Here is a 22,070-nt window from a genome sequence, read left to right as displayed (position 1 = left end):
CTGTCAGAGTTGCATCCCTCTGGCCCCCTATCTTTCTAGTCAGTGTCTCATAGACACAGCCTCTGGTTTTAAGCGTCTTATTCCTCCTTTTCCTTGGATTCTAGGCCTTTATAGTCTGTGATCTTTTTTGATACAAAGGTGTGACAGAATTCATTTTCATATCAGGCATGCTGATCGAGCATAAATCAGCACTTCAACAATGTAGTGCTTGATCAGGTGAACCATTTGGAGAGAAGTGTAATAGCTTCTATTATCCATACATTGCCTATTATACCAAAAACTGAAAATATCCCTTTATCTCTGAAGATATTGCCCAGTTTCTCCATTCAAAACGTAGCATTCCATTTGATTGTACTTGGATGTCAGTCTAAAATGCGAAGGCAATTGGATGATGGTTTGCATGTCAATTGTTCCTGACTGGAGTTGTTCGACCGAGTCAAACTCAGTCTGTTTTTGAAGTGACAAGATTTACACTCTCATATCCTTTCCTCTCTCCAGGATTTCTACCCTTTATCAAATACAATTTAACAGATGAGAACTGAAGAATATTCCAGACCTAAGAAACACAGAAAAAATAGAAGTGAAAGTGTGTGTTTGGTTACAAAGATTATGTTGCTATTAGTAAATCATTGCATAGTGGTCTTTATTCTGATATTAATTAGCAACAACATTAATCCCATCACATTTCTTCCTTTTTACTATTATTTGTCATTTTTGCTTGTGGATTTTTTTTTTATTTAAAATGCATGGAGCTATTAGTACAGCTTATTGCTAGAAATAGTGTATGCAAGGTCACAAATGTTTCCTTAAATAGCTCAAGCATTAATATTATTCCTGATTACAATGTCTTGGCATTTCTATCCTGGGTCTCCTTGACCAGAGATTGCCAGTACTGCAAAGTTAGCCTATATTATATACAGGTTACATAAGGTGGCTACAAGTGTCACCTACGAACTACTATAAAATTGTAACTCATTTTGATTTGTGAATCAAGTTCAACCCCCTCACCTGGTGTTCCATGATTAAACACTTATGAGTTGTGCTAGTCTGAAATTTTCCATGTAATTTTTCTGATGAAAAAATGGGTTTTTGCCAAAATGAACACTTTTGCCTAAAGTACTGTCCTCAGAAATTTTAGATTCTTCATCAGAAAACCAAAACTGGAAAACTGAAATGTTTTCAGTTTATAACTGAAATTGTTTTGATTTTTGGCTAAAAACTGAAAAATGGTCACGTTTCAGAGTTTCAATTTTATGACAAAATGTTTAAATTTTGTATAGAAAAGAAACCCACATATTCCAACCAACCCTACTTATTAGTGCTTTTAAAATTATTTCAGTTGGTTTTGTTTTCTTATCTTTGTCATTCTTGCTCTAGAATACCTCAGTTCTGCCCAGGGGCAATCAGTCCATCAGGGTACATTTATTTAATCTTGGCTCTGATTCCTTCTTGATACCAAGTCTCTGAATATAAAAACATTCTGACAACTGTTTCCAAAGTTACTTCTCCACGTTTTTTTTGGGCCTGTCACCATATTAAATTCTCTAGTTATGGGATGGGAAAAAATACCTGATCTCAAGTAATTAATAGTGATGGCAGCCGACCTTGTCTCTTCTGTATTCTCACACTGTCCCAGTAATTCCTTTTTACTGGTTATCCCCATTAGAAATGCATTATGTGAGATCTCAATGTTTTTAATTTTGACATTTCAAGGTTATTCCCAGTGTGAGTCCTTTTGGGTTTCATGCTCATTCTGGCCAATTCAGTTTGTTTCATATTTAAGACCAATATCCCAAACTCAGTGGTGGCTGCTTTTACCAATATGCTTTTTGCCTACTTATTTCAGTAAGGATATTCACTCTTTTTAGAGTAAATGTCACTGAATAATATGAATGAATGGCTATAGGAATGAGGACATCTAAAATGAAGCTTGACCACAGAAATGGCTATAAGAACATTTTTAAGCCAGTGCCATTTTTTTTAACTGTTCTTCCTCATAACTAATCTTGGCTCCTCAAGCCACTTTTGCCTGGTACTTTTCTGTTAAGACTGTGCTATTTAAGACACACTGGGTTTGATGCAGTATTCCTATACTGATAAAACCTGTTGAATCTAGGGAGTTTTTGACATGCAAGAAAATGCATAATCTGGGTCCCAATCTCTACAAATGAAGAAACTGCTGAATGTGAGCTTCTAATATGAGATTTTCTGCTTTTTTGTAGACACAATCTACCCAACAAATCCTTAATTTAGCTATATGATTTATCTATCTCAGGAACTGATGTATCCATCTATTTCATTACTTGCACTTGATCAATGCCAAGACATTGGGAAACAATGCCTAATATGATGTTCTCGGGAACAATATCACATTGTGATATTTCCCACAGTGTTATATGGGACAGTATCATTCTGAAATATAGGATGAATGGAACAGCTCTAAGACCGCAAAAGTAAACTGGAAGTCACAGAACTTAAAGGAAAATGCAACAGTGCTAAAAACTTCCTTCTGTACCAAAAATACACTGGATATCAGGAAGATAGTCTAGACAGGACTACAGCACTGCTTCAGGGGAAAGGAGAAGTTGCCATTTGAAAAAATAACACAGTCTATATCACATAAAAATTACTACTCTGACCTAAAACAATTAACCAAATATTTCACTAATACACTGTTTTTACATAGTTAAAATTTTACAGTGCTCAAATCTGCTTTTAAAAGATGTTGAGCTAATGGTATTTAGGATTATTAATCTGGCAGTCTTTCAGGCTGACACTTTCTGCCAAACATTTTATTCTGCTGACCATCAAGTTGCAACACACAGGGAGGACCATAAGTGATCTTAAAACTGTAATGGCAGAGGGTGAACTTATGTTCTCCATTCCCATAACAATGATTGTCATAAAATATTTATGTGGTCCCGTTTTCTGCTCCCATTACAATTTTTGTCATAAGAGTAGTGTGGCAAAATTCTAATGCTTTATACATTTGCTCAATTATACAGGGGTGTGCTATATGGCTTTGACCTTTTCAGTGTTCTGTGATTTGATTGGGTGCTCACTGCAGTTCTCCCTTGCTTAAAGCCCACTACCCTGTAGGGAAGCAGTAGAATAGTTAGCCAACTAAGGTACAGAATATTGAAAAGGTCAAAATAATACAAAACACTTTCATACCTGAAGTATATTAGACGTTTTAAAGATGTCATAGCAATATGATAAAGGTGAGAATGTGGCAAGGAACAACATAAAATTGCATTTTATTCCAAACTCTAAATCAATCATATATTTTGTAGAACTTTCATTATTTCAATATGTGAGAACACCCTGGGGACATCTGGCTTCCAAAACTGGTGAATGGACTTTAGAGGTAATTAAAAATGCATCTGTGTTTTGAAATCTTGTCCCCAATGGCAAGACTCTCACTGACTTCAGTGGGGCCAGAATTTTACTCCTGGTCTCTAAACAGAGACCATTCCTGTCAGCTGCTATCACTTCTGCTTTGGAGGCAGATTTATGGAGCAAGGAATATTATCTGAATGGGAAATAGGTAACTTAGTAAAGTTTTGTGGCTAATCAAAAAGTTTTATATTTCAGGGGAAATTATTAACTGCTGCCATTCTACGTTGGCTCATATTCTGTAGATGGCCTCACTGAAGTCTGTAGAGTTGCCTGAGTTATATCAGGACAGAGTTTAACCTTAAAAATGCTACGTCAATCAATTTGGAGATATAGGCTTGTTTATAGCTAACAACTGATGTCCATTTCAGATGGTGAGATCATTGCAACAAAAGAGCTGGAATTCTGCTCTTTGTAATACTAGAGTAAATCCTGAGTAACTGAGTTACTAGAGTAAATCCTGAGGACCTTCAGTCTATCAGAGAAAAGTTTCTAACACGATCCAATGGGTGGACATATTCAGAGAGGGAAAAAGTTGTAAAATTTTAAGTGAGAGTAATTAACCATTGGAACAACTTATCAAAGGTATAATGGATTTTCCATCACTGACTATTTTAAAATCAAGATTAGATGTGTTTTCTACAAGATTTGTTCTGTCAATTATTTTGGAGAAGTTCTAACTCTGGTATCGTGCAAGAGGTCAGACAAGGTGATCACAATGGTTCCTTCTGGCCTTGGAATCTAAGAATCTCTGAAAGCTGTGTATTATCAAATTCACTCACATCAGTTATATATCACAGGAACACTTCCAATAGTAACACAAACTATCTGGCTTCCAGATTTTGAAGTTGTGGTAGAATTCAATTGCTAAACATGATTGTGTCATGGTCTGGGAAAACTGTCTGTTTGTAAAGTGAATTTCTGGTACAAAGAGGATTAGACACAGAAGGTAAAGCTTCTCTTTCAGCCGTACTGTAGGATTTGACAATACAACAAACAATTTTTATCCTTAACATAGGTATGAAATCTCTATTGACGTGCCTTATCTTTCCCCGCCAAATTTAGCGTTTTTGTTTTGCAAATTGTTCCTATGGCTAGAAAATTCACTTTCCGAGAATATGTTGGTATTGCATACAGATACTATTGTGACAACATTTATCCTAAATCTGGATACTTTGTAAGAAAAAGGACTTACGCATTCTTATGTTAGATCTTCTTTCCCTGGGTGTGCATACAAATATTCCTTTTAAAACCAATGGTCGAAGCAGGATTTAATTTTTTTGATAGGGCAATGAGTTTAAACCTGCCCCAAACCTCAGCATCACAGAAATAAAATATTTTCTTTTCAAGCATGGCAAAGTTTGTTTTCATGTTTTAAAACAATGTGCGTGCACTATTACACTTCCTGGTTTTAAGGTACCAAATTATCTTCATGATATTTCCAGTCCTGTCAAATCCAAAGACTAGAGAATGGCCCCAGCTGCAAAATCCAGTATTTGTTGTGATCAGATACTTTTATCTCTCCTAAAGGGAGCTGAATATTTTGCAGAAAGTCAGATCCTTAGGATTCTTGTTGGCCTTAGTTAATCACATAAGCTTTAGATAACTTCTCAAATATTGGATTTTTATCAGAATAGAACTCAGTCATTGAAATTCAACCATCCCCACTATCAGCCATGTACTACTAGTACTTAGTAGTAACAAACTTAATATTATTTAATCACTTGTAAGAGAGAGGGAAACTGAAGAGTATGATTGACTGACTTTCTGAAGGCCTAGCAGCAAATTGGTAGAGGATAATAGCAAATAGATCTCAAGAATTTCTGTTATTGGTTCCATACCCTGATCACACAACTGGTGTTTCTTGACCTTTAGGACATGACTCTTGGGACAGCTCATGGGACATAACTCATGGGACAGCTTGCTGGGTCCCACTTCAACTACTGTCTGAGGGAGGTGCGGGGAAATTGGTAGATTCCTGTTGTTACTAGAACTCATGGGAGCAAGAAGAGGGGAATACAGGAACAACTTTCTCCCTCCTGCAGTTACTGTTGCTGCCACCCTCACCTCTCCTCTGCCCAATCTCATCCCAGCCCCAGTCACAGTGGAGTTCTGCCCTTTCTCCCCACACAGCACTCAGCTCTGGCTCAGGAAAAGAGGTACTGCTAGAGGTTGTGGAATTATCTTAAATGCCTCCGCCACAGAACTGTGTACTGGTGGAAAACACCACCACCATCCTCATCACATCAGGCCTTATGCATTTGCATCATCCTAGAGTTCTCCAAAGTCTCCCATTCCCACGTAGTTATGGTATATAGTATATTGGGATGTATTTTTGACCATTTTGTGGATTGCAAAAAAAAGTTGTGACTGGAACTGGTTGGAAATATTCCGTTAAACATTTTCATTGGAAAATGTTATTTCATCAGATAGGTTTCTCAGGTCAAGGATGGAATTTTGGGGGTGGGGAGATGACAGCCAGACAGATCACCCAAAAGCTCACTGTGTGGGGCACTAATGTGGGACATGTGAGACTCAGGTTCAAGTTCCTGCTCTGAATCTCTCATTTTTCCATGGGAAATTTTCAGGTGGTTTGCTTTTGTTCTGATGCAGAATTAAGCCAAATCAGAATTTTTGTTTTCACTGGACCATTCTGCTTTCCTTCTCAGCCTGTCACCAAAGAGTTCCAAGGACTATAAGGGTATTGTGCATGGCAGTGCCACCACATCAAAGACACATTCTGGCTAGAGTTGTGCAAATAACTGATTTTGTTTTCAGTTTGTTGTTTGAACCTCCCGCCATCCACCCACCCAAAAAATAAGTCTTGGGTTGACCCAAAATAAAAATCGGCAATAACAACAAAAAAGGGGTTTTGGTGAACCCAAAAAAGTAAAACTTTTTGGGTTGACTGGAACATTTTGTTTGTCCTGAAACAAAACATTTCATTTCATTTTGGCATTTTAAAATCTTATTGAAACAAAATTCAAAACAATAATTCATTTTGAATAAAAAAATCAAAACACTTAGAAAAAGATAAAATGAAACATTTTGATTTTTTTCACATGAATTCATTAAATGTTTAGATTGACTAGATTCTGCATTTTTCCCCACACAAAAACTGTTTCAGAAAAATTTCAGCCTACACTAGTGTATCTTTGAGAGAAACAACCTCAAAGGCATGTGTCATATTAGCCTTAGATCCTTTGGAGGGACAAACTAGACTCGATTATGAAACCCTATACAGATACAAGATGGGAGTGAGTACCATTCCCAGTTGGTGCTCCATGCTCTTATTTTGAGTGCCTTTTGCTCTGCCTTGCACCCATGGGCACTTATTTGGAAATTTCTTTGACTGTGTTTTCTTGGGCACAGTTTGCTGCCTCTCTCCTACTGCTGAATGTTTGGGTACTCTTTTTTTCCCACTTGTGCTTCCTTTCCATTAGCCCTTGAAAATACAGGGTAGATGCATCTTAGGTTTTTGTTTGTTTGTTTGTTTTTGATTTTTTTAGGGCAAGGGCCTGTATTGGTGGCACAGACAATTTGAAAATAGCATCTTGATGTACTAACTGACCTTCATGCATAGTTATAATATACTGCTTCTTCAAAGATGTAGAAGTTGGGGGCAGTCCTATGGTTGCATTGGCATAAAACCTCCTCCTACTTATTCTCTGTATTGCTCTTAGGAGACCCAACACCATACTCCTTATGTAGATTTGTGTGTGTGTTTGTAATTTGTTTCGCGATAAGAAAGCTTTGTTTTTAGATGTTCTTGTTGATTCCTTCAGTAGGAGACAGGATGCTGAAATATTCATATTTTTACAGAAGAAATAAGATGTAAATCAATCCACTTACAGCTTGTTTTTAATTCAGCCTACTGCCACTGCTTTCTAATACACAAATTTGAAAATGAATTTGGTCTGATTTAGATCTCTCCCATAGATATTTTTTTCCTGTTCTCTCTTCTGCAGTTTAGTGGATGGAATAATTACAATTTTAATGACTGTTTCAAGGGCGTAAATTCTGGTGCTTACCTGCACAGTACTCTGAGGGCTTTCTCCTCTGAGTTACTAAGGCAAGTTTGTGGCTCAAAGATACACGTTTGAAGCATAAAAACAGAGGGAAAGCAAACTCTCTTTACATGTTCAAAACAAGCTGTATTAATCCATACATTACAGTGAAATGTTACTGACATCCCTCAGTTATCATGCACCCATTGTGGGCCACTTGCACTGCCCAGATTTGGGAAGAATAGTTTTTATTTGATGTCAGAAACCAGCCTCTTATAACTGACTTGACCATGCATGTACCCAGCTTTGATTTGCCATGCTCTTCATGGGTCCTTCTGAACCAATTTTGAGAAGGCCAGGGACAATATGCAGCCAGCCTTCACACCTGGTCCCAATGAGATGATCCTTACATGCATCTGTGGCCAAAGACAGACACTGTCTACATCTCTGATGACCACCCTCTGACCAGATTTGACTGTGGTCTCGGGGGGTGGGGTCTGCACTTATCTGATGAGGCTGCCTCAAATTGGCTTGGCAAGCATTTGATAAAAAGTAATCATGGTTTCACTGTTGGAATGGAAAATTCTGGCAGCTAAATAATGCAAAACAGATTGTATTTAAATGGGCCATGTGGGAGGCTCCTGCTGTGACATAAACCCGAGTGTGTCATCTAGTTCTGTCTCTAGCTAAAACTGCTAGTCTTATTTTTCAAGCATTGTTCAAAACAAGCAAAGATTTTGTTTCATTAAATTTATTGAATTGAAATCTTAATATCCATGAATTTTCAGAAGAGTTTAAAAACAAAATGTTGCCACTTCTGTCAATTTAAACCCACATTTTCTACTATTCAACAGCCTGGCGGCAGCCCACAGATCTCACCCTGGCTTTGCCCAACCTGGTTACTCTTTGCAGACTTAGTACCCTGCCAGCCCTGAATTTTACCCCAAATAGTCCAACAACAGCAACCAGTCCCTCTTACTGGAACTTTGCAGAGAAAGTGTTTAGTTGGCTGCTTAGATAATGTAAATCATTCCAGCCTGTTAGCTTTCTAGAAGCATGAACTTTATTAAACTTACAGAGCACTGATCATTTATAATGAATGCATAACAAGTTTATTAACCAAAAAAGCATGGATTAAGTGGTACTACGTAAAAGGGGCAAAGGTAGAAATGGTTACAAGCAAATAAAAGTGAAAACACATCTAAAAGATGAAAATTTAACCTAGCAAGATACAGTCTTTGTTCAAGATGATATCTCTCACCCACAGTCTCCTTTCCAGCTTGGTTCCTTTGTCTCCTAAGATGAAGGATAACTCAGAAGTTCTTTGCCCCTCTCTCTTATAGTCCAGTGAACTGTTGAAATGTATTCTTCTGAAGGGTATCCCCAGATAAAGTTCATTAGTTCATCCTGAGTAAAAGAGCTATGAGACCTAGAAGGTAAGGCTCCATGCTGTTTCCTCTCCCTGCTGGTTATTACTCAGACCCGCCGACAGGGGGCAATTGCCCAAGGGCCAGGGCAATTTAAAAGGAACCAGGGCCCACCAGCAGCACAGCAGAGCTAAGGCAGGCGTCCTGGTGGCCTTGGCTTCGCAGTGCTCCTGGAATCAGCCAGCATGTCCCTGTGGCCTCTGGGAGGTGTGTGTGTGTGTGGGTATGTGTATGAATGTATGTATGTATGTGGCCAATGGGAACTGTGGGGGTGGTGCCTGCAGGCAGAGACCCCCTGAACCCGCTGCCTAGAAGCTACTGCCAGAGCCACTCGAGGTAAGCCAGAGCCACCCACTTTCGGGAGCCACCCAAGGTAAGCACTGATCCCTTCACCCCCTCCTGCACCTCAACCCCCTGCCCCAGCCTAGAGCCTGCATCCCGCACCCCAACTCCTTCCCAGAGCCCACACCACGTCCTGTATCCAAATTCCCTCCCAGAGCCCACACTCCACATCCCCTCCTACACTCAAACTCCTTCCCAGAGCCTGCACCCGCTCCCACACCCAAACTCCCTCCCAGAGCCCGACCCCACATCCCCTCCTGCACCCCAACATCCTGCCCCAGCCTGGTGAAAGTGAGTGAGGGTGGAGGAGAGTGAGCGATGGGGGGAGAGGGGATGGAGTGAGCAGGGGACGGGGCCTCGGAGAAGGGGTGGGACACAGGCATGATCTCAATGAGGTAGGGCAGGAGACGGGGTAAGGGTCTTTAGGTTTGCGTGATTAGACAGTTGGCAACCCTACCAGGTGGGCACATAGAAGCCCTGGCTGTGCCGGAAGAGCACGCCCAGCAGTGTAGCTGGCAGCTTACTGGACACCCGCAGCACAGTCGGCAGCTCACTGGACAGCAGCCAGTGCAGGCACAGCACCACCCAAATGTCAGGCGGGCCTTGTCCACGCGGGCATGGCTTGTGCATGCTTGGGGGCCCATTGACTGTTCTGCCCTGGGCCTGGAATTGCTGTCAGCAGGCCTGTTATTACTACAATGAAAATTGATCTGTTCCTGCAACCTCTGATTTGCAAATGAATAACCCATTGACTGATTGCACTCAGATGGAGGCATCAGCCTTTCCTTTTTCTGAGGAAAACCTGTTTACCATCTCCACAGACTTGTCTGTTTGAACACATTTTAATCTGATATTTCCAGTACAACTGCACAGTCTTTTGTGTGTTACCGTACAGATACCACACAAAACATTAATGTTTAGTATGTTATTAATTTTCTAATAATACCTTACACCTCACCTAATTAGATATAGATTACAACATTAGTGAGTTGGGGTACACTGAACTGGTTTGGTTGGCTGAAACGTGCTGCTAAATATCAGGGAGCCTCTTGCCCTCTGGCATTGGGATGCTGTTAGGATCACAAATATATCAGTTTAAAAGGGGACTTATAAATAGCACTATGAGGGAGAGGTGGAGTATTAGTTTATTCTGAGCTTTGAACATTTAAATTACATGCATGTGTGGTGCCTATCTATAACTGAGATGGTTACATCAGAAATAATTACACAGATGGATAAACTGAGCCAGAGACTCACGTGGTGTAAATCAGCATAGCTCAATCTTCCCCAATGTCATCAATAGAATAAGGACAGTTGAGTTTACGTAATTATGAAATGTTTAGGAGCTGGAATCTTACCCATAGAAGCTAATAGATGAATATTTAAACAAATTGATTAAAATAAGTCTGTTAACTAAACATCACTTATTCTCCCCACCCATATCCCCAATTTCAAGATGTAGTATATTGGTTTGATATGTTATACAGAATAACCTTTAAAAAAAATCCCTTCACCATTACCTTTATTACTTGTTCATATGCATTATTTTCCTGAAACCTTGCTATTAAGGGTAATGGAATTAAAAGCAAATGAATGATCTGGTATATAAAGCATCACACCGATAAGCATAGTACCACCGCATGCATACGTCATGTTAACTCATCTGCCTTCAGTGAGAAGGATACTTTTACCAGAAAGAAAAGACAAGTTCATAAAAGAAAATATGAACTAAATACACATAAGTCCTAAACATCTTCCATCTTAGATCTATGACATAAGAGTTGCAAGTCAGACTTTTTGTTTTTAAATATAGGTTTTTATCTCAAGGGTATTTTTTAAAAATAACTTTAGGAAAAGGAAATATCAAACAAGATAACAGCACATATCAATGGTCATAGTATGCATTTTACACAGTATACTTTAAATTTGTATCAGCATTATTCCGTTATTTTTCATTGGTCCATGAGATATTCTAGGAAGAGTGTATAGGTCTAGAAAGCATTTGTAATATTCTACCAACTATGTTCTAGTTATGGCAGGTCACAAGATTACACACCTTAACCATCAAATTATGACATGATCTTAGATGATAAATCGGGGACTGTTACAGTTAGTCTGAGTTTGAAATCGTAGCCCCATGGAAGTCAATGGCAAAACGTTCATTGACTTCAATCTCAGGAATTCACTCTGAGTTTAGGCTGTAAACCACAGACCCAGAGCATAAAATTATCCTGGGAGAGTATGGCAACTGAGTCCTCCTTAAAGGTTAAGTGGGACATGAGGAGTTTGCAGGGGACAGAGCATTACAAACTTGTCTCTTCTGCTTGCACTGTGTATAGTCAGGGCTAGACTCGGTCTGCCACTAATGCTATTATTTGAAAAAAATATCATTCCCATGATGCCTTCATATAAAAGACAGATCTCTAACGGAACCAGAGTGTGAGTTAATAGCCACTAAAATTGAGGCATAAAAGGGAAAAAGTATATTTGGTGAAGGAGGAGAGAGGGGATAACCTAGACTGGTGATGAATTCTCTTCTTCAATTATTTTTTGGTGTATTAACATAATACTGAATAATTTTATGTGCAAATCTACTTTATCATCTTCTTCTTGGAATTTGCACTCAGGACTTTCTTAAAATTAACCTGTTTATGTCACATAATATTTGTTAAAGTCATGTAGGCTTTTATACCTACCTCAGCTCTATCCCCCTGGCTTAAAGTGTTTTCCATCATATACAGGGTTTTACCGTTTAGTTCAATGGCTCTCAGCACCCCCATTATACAAATTGTTCCAGTTCCCCAGCTCTATCCCATCATTAGCAATGGCTCCAATTTGTTTGTTCTGAGCTTTCAAACAAAGTACCATACAGAAACCTAGAAACAGGTCTTTTTTTTTAGTCACCACTCCTCCTCACCCAGAGTTTGTTGTTGAATAAACCCATTTGAATCCTTCTGTATGAAACTGTCTTCTCTCTCCTTTGTTCTGTTACTATGTTTATAGACCATTTGCCTCTTGCATTTCACTTGTGGCTTGATTTTGCAAGCCATCGGTGCATGGAACTCTTATTAGTATTACCCTTGCACTGTAATAAGTGTGAATGAAACAGAAGGAAAAAAAAGGTTTTAACTAGATCATGTTGTTTTATGAATATTATTTACTTCTCAGTGATACAGTAAATTGTAAAATTATACATACTTTATCTGAAATAAGACAGTAGATGGCACAGAATGTTTTAAAACAATCCAAATAAAAACAAGCCCCATTTTAATATCCCTTTTAAAGGAAGTAATTAATGCTTCCTTTGTTAATGCCAATTAATAGCTGAAGCATTAGTCCTGGGTTGGGAACTTGGGTTTCTTTATGAATTTTGAACTGTTTTCTGTAGCAACAGATACAGTCTAACTCAAAGAAATCATTTTACCTTTTTAGAAACATTGCAGGAATATGTCGACTGTTTTGAAATACAGAGACTTTAATTCCCCCTCTCCCTCCTCCTGCACATTATAGACTACAACATTGCTGTTCGCGATCGGTCTTATTTAAAACCCTTTGAAGTCACTGAAAGTTTTTCTGCTGACTTCATTGAGCTTTGGATCAGGCTTATAATTATTATATCCCAGAAAAGTCCATTTAAAAAAATTAAATCATACAAAATACTGTTGCCAAGTCTGTTGTCCAGGAGATTGTGATGAGCAAATCTCTCTCGTCCTCCAATCTTTGCACTGCCAACTGGTTTATTATAATGATGAATTCTTATTTATGACTTACCAGGCTATATAAAGTCTAATATGTGGTGTTCTTGTATTGCTTAGTAATATATTCCCCATTACCTTTCTCAGAGATCTTCTGACTAGGGTTTGTTAATTATTTATTCCATTTACCTGGTTACGGTCATTAAATGCAACAAATAAGGGGAATCTTTTATCTTTCACAAGAAAAGACAGAGCTCTAATATATTTAAAACTAGATTTTGGGGTGGGACTAGTAAGGGGTATTGATAGAATGGAGGCAAAACGGAGAGAATTATTATGTTAAATATCTGAAATAAAACTTGTGATTTAATACACGTGCATAGCACTTGGCTCCTTAGATCTTTGCTTGAAGTGATTTCTTACATTTTCATTTGATGTCATTATGATGTTTTTACTGATATTCTTCCATTCACAACATGTTGAGTGTAACACTCCATAAGACCCCATGCATTTGTTTTTATTGAAGACTTTTAAAATATTTTAAGATTTCTTCAATATGAGGTAGTACAGCACTTGTTGAATAGCATCTTTGATCAACGGTTCCCGAAACACATCAGTCTTGTTAATTTAGTAAGCTTCAACTCCCTCATGAACTATGCAAGTGTACCCAACTAGTAAAGGTGTGTTACAGGTTCCCCTTTGTACCAATATGCAGAGAGACTGAAATATATAGCTCCAAGCTAAAGAAGATCCATTCTTTAGCTCAAGCTGTAGCAACTCATGTGTTTAGCTCTGGAGGTCCCCCATTCAAAAGCCAAGTATGTTGGGCAAGATCTATCCCATAAATATTTTACAGACAAGAGAAATTCAAAGGACTTGCCCATACTTCTACAACAGAATAGAGCCAGTAATCTTGATTTCTAAACCTGCTCTGATCATGAATCCCCACTCCCATACACGTCAATATATATGTATTAAATAGACAACAATGTAGAGGCAAGCAATCAACAGACTAAAAGAAAAGTGCATCAATTATGTTATTGCTTTCATCTGTATAATCAAGGTATCCGTATGGACTCACACAGTAATGCCTGCAAACCTCACAAATATTAATAAGGTTCTCCACAAATATTCTGGAAGATAGAAAGTCATCAAAATCTCATGTGATTGTCATGTTGGGTCTCTTTTGTGTTACAACCCCTTTGCACTGCTTGCACACAAAGAGTGTGTAATTTGGCCACAAATGCTCAGAAGACAATTTCCCTGGAGTTGGGTAACTCTCTATTGGGCATTACTGTGTCATATCCACAGTAAATTGGGCTAGGGAGTCAATATATTAAAGGGAGGGAGGGAGAGGCAGGGTGTTGGGTCTATTAAGGATACCTATTTCAGTGGTGCAAGTGATAACTGCCTGGCAACAGACCAGAAGTGGTAGGAGCCAAAACTGGCCCTGAGAATCAGGGTCTCCAACCAGCTCCCTGACATGTTCCTTCCAGTCCTGTAGACTGATGTATTTTGGGAACTTTGGATCAAAGCAGCTGTGCAACAAGTTCAGTACTACCTAATATGGAAAAAATCTTAAAATATCCCAAAAGTCTTCAATAGCATGGGAGTCTTATGGAGTGTGACACTCACTATGATGTCAATGGAAACATATCAATAAAAGCATCATAATGACATCAAATGAAAATGTAACAAATCACTTCAAGCAAAGATCTAAGGAGCCAAGTGCCATGCATTAGTGTATTAACCCACAAGTTTCATTTAAGATATTTATTGTCTCATAATTCTCTCCTTTCCTGCCTCCATTCTGTCAACACGCCTTACGAGTCCTGCCGAGCTCTGATGCAGGAGTGACTCTGGTTCATTAAAGTAACAAGAAAGGAAAAACCATAAATCTTTGAATATTCACTTCTATGAAGACCACAAACATAAAATACTGAAAAGTTTTGAGAAGCTTTGTAGCATTCTATAGTTCTAAAAAAAAAGAGGAAGAAGTAACAGTAGAATAAAAGTAAAGAGAGAAACCATTAAAAAGGAGGAGTGGGTACTGAGAGTGTTGTCAACAGCTTCTATGCCCAGATTATGCCTTCTCTATTGTAGCATTCTGAGCTTGTCTTTTTTTGCCACAGTTACTGGCCTGTCTGCTCACATATAACGAAGAGAGGCAAAACAGTTAGGTGGATAATCTGGTTATCCACTAGCCAGATTATTTATCAAACACGATTTCCCAGTCCTGAAAACCATTAGTACTGCTAGAATATGAAGATACCGGGCAACCTCTCGCATAACTAGACAATTTGATGAGCCAATCTACTTCTAAAGAGTAGCAAAAAATCGATACTTTTCTTTTAGAAAAGCAACAGAGGTTATTGGACAGCAGCCAAAATATTAATGGAGTGTTATCAGATATCCGTCTTCAGGGCATAAACTGATCACTAGCAAGGGGGTTAAGAAGAAATTTCTCCTGAATGTGTTGACCTGGAGGGTTTATGTAGTTTTTTGTGCCTTCCTCTAAATCATTCTACATTTGCCATTATGGAGAAAAAAAGAATTCTTTGTTCTCTTTAAAATGTGTAGGACACTTTTAATGATTCTTATGCAGATTTATGATGACAAGGTACTGACAGCTGAAGAAAATGTTCCAGTTTGATTGGAGTACTTATTATAGCCTGGAAAATAGAAAGAAATGTTGAGTATCTAATTCAGGTAACAATATGAAATTTGTGAAAGCTTCCAAAGTCAGCACAAACACTTGGACTTCACAACTGACTGGAGTGGAGCTCTTTCTATCTGCCTTGTACCTCTAATGTAAAATGAGAGATAAGTGACTTGGAAATAATATTGACTGACAGTTCTTGGTAATGAAGAAACATCTGTCATACATCTATGAAAAGATACAGTGAAAAGCAGGGACAGACTCCTTTATAGATGCGACATGAATGTTGCTGACCAGCTTAGCTGTGTATAAAGAGAGCTAAATTGCTATATAAGGTTCTTATATAAGCATAGCCAAACTTTGATCACATTATTCATATCATTTTCAGTTCTACAAAGCTAGCATCTAGCAAACACACATTTGTTTTTTCTCACATTAAAAAGAATTTCACTATTTTGTTGGTATTCATAAGTTTTAGAAATATTGTTTGACTATTGATTAACATGCCAGAGGGTAACTGACTCATTGCGTTATAAAAGATAATAATTGGAAGAAAGATAAGCATTTCTAAAGGACAGCCTTGTCATACTGCTCAGTACAGCTTCCTTCCTTCTTATCCCTAAATCTTTTAGCTTAGAAGAATACGTTTTAACAGATCAACACTTTCAAATGATGTGTTTCATAGAAATGTATTGCACAAAGTGAACCATGGAAATGGACAAAACAGGTTTTGCAATTAGTCTATTATTTGTAGACAGTAAAGTCAAAATCCAAAGAGCTTCTATGCAAGAACATTGACATTGACTTTGCTGATTACTTTTATAGAAATGAAAAGTTGAACAGGATTTTCACAAATGCAGTACATAAGATTTTCCTGTAACTCCTTAAATTATGGCTTCATTTATAAATTTTCTATTCACATTTATGAGAATAGCTAGTGTTTAAGAAAGTATTAGTAAGTCAGTTTTAAAAGGCACTATTAGTAAAAAGACTTTATAACCAGGATGCTATGACAAGTTATTATAAAGTATACAATTTAGACATTGTTAAAGCAGTGGAAAGATTTAGATGCAGTTGTACTGTTTAATAACTTGATTAAAATGTTGTAAAAAGGAATTATCAGTACAATGCTTTTATAAAGCATGCTATGACAAGCATTTATAGTGTTCACATAGAATGTCTTCCATTTTGAAGGATTCTGTCAATTAGCGTGAGATACGACTGGAACATGTAATAGCTTCCAAAATGAATAGGTTTTAGGCTAGGGTTTTCAAGGAGCCTAAGGGAATTAGGCACCCAGCTTCCCTTAAAATTCAGTTGGATTTCTGTAACTCCATTTGAAAATTACCTACCTTAAGTATAACCACTGTGTTCCTTGTTCTTAAAGTGGGAAACTTCTGTGGTGTAGACAACTCTTTTTATTTGAGGGGGATTGAGTTAAATAATAAATCTGTTGAATATAAATTTTGAGTAGTTTTGTACCATGACTACATTTGACAATTTTTAATAAAGTGAGATAATTGAGCTCCTTTTCCATACTCTTTCCTTTAATGCAATTCCTATTTTTGGTGTGTGTGTGTGTGTAAAGCCCCTTCAAGATCCCAGTTGTCTTACACCCAGGAGGTAATTTTGACAATTCTTGGAGCGCACAGGACTGTGTGTCACCTTGTTGCCACCTGCCTCCAGCATGAGGGAGTCCCATCTATACTAGCTTGGTGTTAGCTGCCACCAGCCTGTCAGCCACTCTAGCACACTCCTCTGTGCAGCCACTGGAGTGGATACCCCATCCTCCCCCTTTTGTCCTGCCCTGTGCAGCATGACTCTGAGTGGGGAGATAGCAAGAACCAGCAATTCTTGAAAACATTTGTATTGAGACAGAGGACTGCTGTCCAAGGAGGAGCAAAAGTTCCCCTTCTCCTTCCCATACATAATTGGCACTGATATTGAACCCACTGTGACACTGGCAGACCAGGTGCTGAAGCCCCGGTCAATTCACTTGTGTATTAGTATAGATCAAAGTAATTATTAAATGTATAATACTATTGGAAAACAGGCAGGTTTTTACTGCCAAGATTTGGAATTATAAAATTGTGCATATACTTTACCTGCTTTAACCTCTCATAACTCTCACTAATTTTTCTTAGCTAATAAACCTTTAATTAGTTTACGATGGAATTGGCTACCAGCATTGTATTTGGTATAAAAAAATCTAGAGTACTAACTGATCTGGTGTAAGTGACTGGTCTCTTGGGACTGGGAGCAACCTAATGGGGCATAACTTTTGGTTTAAGTGACCTTCCCCTCTCCCACAAAGTACAGTTTGTCTGGGTGGCAAGACAGACTGGAGAGTCTAAGTGGACTGTCTGTGACAGAAAACAGCTGTAACATTTGAGAACCATTAATTTGTACAAATTGCCTGTCATCCAAGCAGACCTTTCCATCTCCCTTCCTCACTGTCAGCCTGTTAGTGGACAAACTCACACACACACAGGGGCAATATGATAGTTCTCTGATAATCTGTTCTACAGTTTCTACCCAAAAGCTTTACATTAAAAAGACTTTGAATTTACAGTTGTCTTGATCAGGGACCATTTGGGGGGTAGGAGGGGCCTTCCAGTCCTGCATGCAGTTCTGGAGAAAGAGGGAGGGGATATTGACAAGGAAGGTGGGGGCTTAATTTATCAGCCTCTCGTTTGGTTTCTGTTGAGCCTTGGGGTCCCCCTTGGCTCATCAGGAGGGGCTCGTGGAGCAGGCTCCTCCAGTGAGATGTGCAGGATAAAGTGATCCTCTTCCTCCTCCTCCAGGTCTTCTGGGGCCTTCTCCTCCACAGGCAAGTGCCCAATTGTGCTCTGAATTCAACTAGAATTCTTATGGAGTAACTCTTTTGACAACATTGAAGTTATTCCAGATTCAGCAAATTACTGAACAGTGAGTCTAACTTTAAGCATGTGAGTAATCCCATTGATTTTGATTGGACTAATCCCATGCTTAAAGTCATTCACATGTTTAACTGTATTGTTAAATCAGGACCTTTCAGAAGTGCAACTGAGATCAGACTCTGACCCAAACCCCTTAGTACCTTTTCTGAAGTGTTGTTTATGGGTATTAAACTTATTCCCAAACCCAGTGATATAGGACTTATTGAAACAGGAAGTGCCTTCACCTAGATAAGATGTAGTATCTAGCTAATAAATGGCATGACTCACATTTTCAAAATGAGTCTTAATATCTTATCTTCTCTTGTAGGTCAGCATGCTAATAAAAATAATAGATGCAGTTATCTTGCCAGAAAGCACCTGAAGTTATTCTTCAAATGCTGAATAAAGTCTCAAGAACATTTGTGGCAAATGAGGTATAAAACATATTGTTAAACGATATTGCCCCAAATATAGTGACACTAAACATTTTACTGTACAGGAAATGTACTACAAAAGCTTTATATCTTTACATCAAGTCAGGTAAGGGGTTTTTTTTTGGGTGTGTGTGCGCGCAGCAAAATCACAATATCATCCTTAATCTTAAATTTCATCGAGCTGTCATTAAAGGTCATGACATCTTTCTAGTTTATTTTATGCCATGACCAGTGAAGCCATTACAGTTCATGGTAACATTTTAAATTAGGAGTCTCAAATGATGCTCTAATCCTTTGAATGCTGACATCTTCCAGATTGCCAGACAAATGGATGTTTAGGAGGATGTATATATAGCTTCTGGGTCTACTCCTTTTCCCTTTGAAGTCTGTTCTCATGCTCCTGTTGACTTTAGGAGGAAAAAAAGCAGCATCAAGTACTATGGCTGCATTACTGAAAGGTTATTTTCAATTAAATAAAATCATTATAATATTATCAAATTAGGATTATTTCTAAACCTATTCTGTGTAACTTGTTATCAAGTCATCTCAATGGCATATCTATTATTGTCACATTATTGTTCTATATCTTAAACTTGATTTTTTTTTTTTGTACCTAATAGTTCCCAGAGTTTAAATATACATTTGGAAGGTGATTATATAGCTGTTTTAGCCCTTTGACTTGGACTGACCTTCAAGATAAATGAAATATTTGTCTTACTATAGCTTATCTGTGAATAATTCAAAACGATTCTAACCACTCACTTCACTGAGTAATGTTCCTGCTTCTGATTGATTTTAATTGTTTATTGATAATTTTGGACTTTATTTTTTTAAGTTCTATAATCAAATAGATCATCCTTTTTAATTTTTGAATTATTTTAATCTTTATTTTAAACTGTAATTATGGCTATATAGTAGGACACACATTGATAGGAAATGTCAAGAGGCTGAAGGGGTGACCTTACAACCTTGTATAATACAATCAAATAGCTGACAGGATATGTTAGCAGTACTGAAGGCCCTATTGAAGATGCAAAGACTCTTAGTACAGAAGAAGAACAAAGGAAAAGATAGACAGGACATTTTCAGGCTGTTTTAAATAGAGCAAACCCAAGTGAACTACTAGAAATATGTGAAGACCTACCACTAGAGTTTGATATTGATTTAGGAGATATTACAATGGAAGACATTAGAAGAGCCATCAGTAAAGTAAAAAAAAAAAAAAAAACGGGAAAGCAGCTGGAGAGGATAACATTACTAGAGAGATGCTGGTTGACAAAGTGACAAAAGAGCCCTCCAAAGTTTCCTTCCGTTTCTGGTAGAATATAGAATAAAGAACCCAATCCAGTGAAAGAGAGGCCTTATAGTAAAATTGCCAAAGAAGGGTGACCTTACCAACTGACATAAGATTTGTATATAGATTTACACCTTATTTCCATCTGAATTACACCTCTACCCCAATATAACGCGACCCTATATAACACGAATTCGGATATAACACAGTGCTCCGGGGAGGCGGGGCTGGGCGCTCCAGCAGATCAAAGCAAGTTCAATATAACGTGGTTTCACCTATAACACGGTAAGATTTTTTTGGCTCCCGAGGACAGCGTTATATCTGGGTAGAGGTGTACCTTCAACATCCAGCCATTGGTCAGATACCTTTCTCTGATGTATTGAAGAGCCCATTATTAAATATGTGTTCCCTGTATAGTTACTCATAGACTGTAATCAAGTCACCCCCCCCCCCACACACACACACCTTCTCTTTGTTAAGCTAAATAGATTAAGTTGCTTCAGTCTATCACTATTTTTTCTAATTCTTCAATCATTCTTGTGGTCCTTCTCTGAACCTTCTCCAATTTTTTAACATCATTCTTGAATTGTGGACACCCAGAAATGTTTTCAGTATTCCAGCAGTGGTTGCACCAGTGCCAATACAAATATAAAATTACCTCTCTACTCCTACTTGAGATTCCCCTATGTATACATCTATAGATAACACTAGCCCTTTTGGCCAAAGCGTTGCATTGGGAGCGCATGTTTAAAAGATTATCCACCATAACCCCTAGATCTTTTTCAGAATCATTGCTTCCTTGGTGTGAGTCCCCCATCCTGGAAGTATGACCTACATTCTTTTTTTCTAGATCATTACATTTAACCATATTAAAACATATAATGTTTGCTTGTACCCAGCTTAACAAGTAATCCAGGTCACTCTTGTATCTGTGACCTCTCCTTTTCATTATTTCTCACTCCCCCAACGTTTGTATGTTCAAACTTTATAAGTGATGATTTTGTTTTCTTCAGGATCACTAATAAAAATGTTAAATAGCAGAGGGCCACATGAACTGATACCAGTGGGCAGAGGTGCTAGAACTAGGGGTGCTGCCACATCCCCTGGCTTGAAGTGGTTTCCATTATACACAGGGTTTACAGTTTGGTTCAATAGCTCTCAGCACCCCCACTATACAATTTGTTCCAGCACCCTGCCAGTGGAACCACACTAGAAACACATCTGCTTAATGGTGATTCACTGTTTACAGTTACATTTTGAGACCAGCTTTAATCCATTTAATATGTGCCATGTTAATGTTATAGTGTTCTAGTTTTTTAATCAAAGTATCATGTGGTACCAAGCCAAACACCTTACAGAAGTCTTATTGCATCAACAACTGGACAGGAATACCATTGCTCTCAGTGCCAGGGACAACATGTTGCAACATCATCCTGCAACATACCAAGAAACAAATAGACTCTCAACTTGGAGAAGAACAAACAGGTTTTAGACCACTGAGATAACATGCAGGCCATATTGTTTTTCTTAGACATATTATAGAATGAAATGTGGATTGGAAATCACCTCTTGTGATAAATATAGATTTTCCAGAAGGCTTTTGGGAGGGTACACAGAGGAATAGTATTTGGAAAATTATGGCAGACTATGGAATACCAGCAAAAATAATTAGATCATCAAGGATCTATATGATGATATTGAATGTGCAGTCAGAGATAGTGACAACATCAGCCAATGATTTGCAGTGACAATTGGAGAATGGCAAAATTGTATTATGTCTGCACTATTGTTTGCACTGGTCATTGACTATGTCATGAGGAAAGTAACTGCAGAAGGCAACCAAGGAATTTTATGGACAAATGATATAAAGCACAACTAGATGACTTAATTTTTGCTAA

The sequence above is a fragment of the Malaclemys terrapin genome, chromosome 6, assembly GCF_027887155.1.
Source record: "Malaclemys terrapin pileata isolate rMalTer1 chromosome 6, rMalTer1.hap1, whole genome shotgun sequence".
NCBI classification, from domain to species: Eukaryota; Metazoa; Chordata; order Testudines; family Emydidae; genus Malaclemys; species Malaclemys terrapin.
The sequence above is the reverse complement of the archived record's forward strand: the minus strand, read 5'-3'. Positions refer to the sequence as shown.